The sequence below is a fragment of the Pocillopora verrucosa genome, chromosome 11, assembly GCF_036669915.1.
Source record: "Pocillopora verrucosa isolate sample1 chromosome 11, ASM3666991v2, whole genome shotgun sequence".
NCBI classification, from domain to species: Eukaryota; Metazoa; Cnidaria; class Anthozoa; order Scleractinia; family Pocilloporidae; genus Pocillopora; species Pocillopora verrucosa.
Genome location: NC_089322.1, coordinates 2,904,813 through 2,907,312, shown reverse-complemented (window position 1 = coordinate 2,907,312; position 2,500 = coordinate 2,904,813).

Here is a 2,500-nt window from a genome sequence, read left to right as displayed (position 1 = left end):
GTCCTTCGTCCATGGTACCGTTTCTTGGATCTTCTACCATAATGCCAGGCGTATACCTGAACAGGAAGAAGAAGAAGAAGAAGAAGAAGAAGAAGAAACAGAAAGGAAGAGGACTACCGATAAGACAGATTCTGGGAAAAATGGGACCGATCCTTGGAGCTGTAGGACCAGCGTATAAAATAGGAAAATTCTTAGGCCAGAAACTCATAAATAATAAGAAGAAGAAGTAATAGGAATATTATAACAGAGAATTTTTTTATAGAGTTGATTAAAAAAGATATAAAAGAGCTAGATCATTTCATGGAAAAAAAAGAATGGATGAACTTCCTCTAAACAGAGCTTCCAATCCCTTTAAAAATCAAGGTTACATGCTGAGATTAGCCAGACAAAGAGGTGGTGGCATGTTAGGACGTCGTAGTAGCGGTCGTCGTCGTCATCGTCGTCAACGAAGATGCCAAAGAGGAGGAGGAAAGTTTTCGGCCGCCAAGGTGCCGATATTTGGAACTCTAGGAACAGGATATCAAATAGGAAAATTCCTAGGTAAAAGTCTCTTTAAACTCATGGGTATGAAATGAAGAAAAAGTATAAGTATAGGTAGAAAAAAAAAGAGTCATGAAAAAATCACCCACACGTCGCAGAGAAGTATAAAAAGCTTTTTAGTGAGCGTTTCCTCATCAGTTCTTGAAAGATGAGCATCGTGTTTGGAGGCAGCGAGGCCTTCTCGGCCCACTTCAAATCGGGAGAGGTTGAACATAGTGCTTTAGACCTTTTTACAGTACCACCTACCAACATCACTTACAATGGATACCGTATCGTGGAAATCAACCCAACCAGTGAAAGTATTACCCCTATAGAATTCGTGTTACCAGGCAGCCGCGAATATATCGATTTTAGCCGAAGTTATTTTCGTATGGATTTGATTCTGAAAAAAACCGATGGAGGAAATCTGGCTGATGTGTCGCAACGTTGGTTGGCTCCAAACGCATTTCACACCATCATGAAACAACCTTCCATCTACGTAAATGGGACTCTGACCACCGGACAATTAGACACGTACGCTTACAAATCGTATCTGGAAACCATACTCAATTATGGAACAGAAGATGAGGAAACGATTCTCAGACCTCAAGGGTATTACTCAGCTCTAAATTATCCACCTCACGACCTGATGGCCAATCAAATCGACAGTGGTACACCTCATGCCGACTACACAGCGTTATCGAAAGAGCGAAAAAAAGCAGTCAACGGACTCTTGGAAATGAAAGAAAAAACCACGGGAGGAAAAACTATTCGATTGTTTGGTTTACCTCATGTAGATCTCATTGGTTGGGTATTTTCACAAAAAAACACACTTGCGAAGTGTTTGACAGTTACGGATTACCATTAAACTGGTACAAACCATACGATGTGGTGGAATGGGTTTTTCGAAAACTTTGAAACCGTAAGCAGTAACGCAATGACATTGCAAGAAATGAACTCACAATTGTGTGGACAATATGCATTGATGTGTTTGAAAGCTAAAGCTAGGGGTCAAATCATAGACGTTTTCAGAAGGTTATTAAAAAAGGGGATTTTGTGCACAATGATCATTTGGTGGGGGAAGTGATCAAACCATTATTAAATTCAAGAGTTAAAAACCTAAATGTTGCAAACAAGACAATGGCAGATCTTGCCCCTTGGATATATACATAAAAAAAGCACTTTTTTTAGTTTACACACACAAAAAATTCATGATGTTATGTTACCGTTTCAGTTTCAAAGTCCGTGTAGCATTATCGTCGTGGGACCTTCTAGTTGCGGTTTTAAAACGGTGTTCGTGGAAAAAAACTGATGAGAGAAAGAAGTCGTTTGTTTACACCACCCTATCATCCCGTAGTCTATTGTTACGGTGCCAACCAACCCACGACTTTAAAAGAATGAAAAAAGAACAAGGCATCCATTTCCACGAAGGAATTCCAGATACCCAATTATTCGGAAACACTGGTATAAAAACATCGACAAAAGGCGAGACCACTTTTTGATTTTGGACGATCTCATGCGCGAAGGAAGTGAACGACTATAGAGCTCTTAGATTCCTTCGTTTACCAGAGAATCACATCACCACGAGGTATCCAAAGTCGTTTTTCATGACTCAAGATATGTTTCCCAAGGTAAACATGCCAAAACCATTTCTAGAAATGCGCATATTACATCGTTGCCTTCAAGAATCCTCGCGATTAATGGGTGTACGTATTCTCACGTCACGAACTTTTCCGCAAAGATTTCAACAGAGGTGTTGAAACGTGTATAGAGATGCTAAGGAGAGAAGTCTCACGCGGTATTTAATGGTCGATCTACATCCCCAATTAGTCAGATCATGAGCAAGGTTAGAAAAACCAATCTATTTGGAGAAGTGCACGGGTACACGACCGGTGTATCAAAAAGAACAGACTGAAAAAATATAAGTAGTAACCCAGTCATAGGATCGCAGTCTGCGCAGCAGACGGGCGCGGCGGCGGCG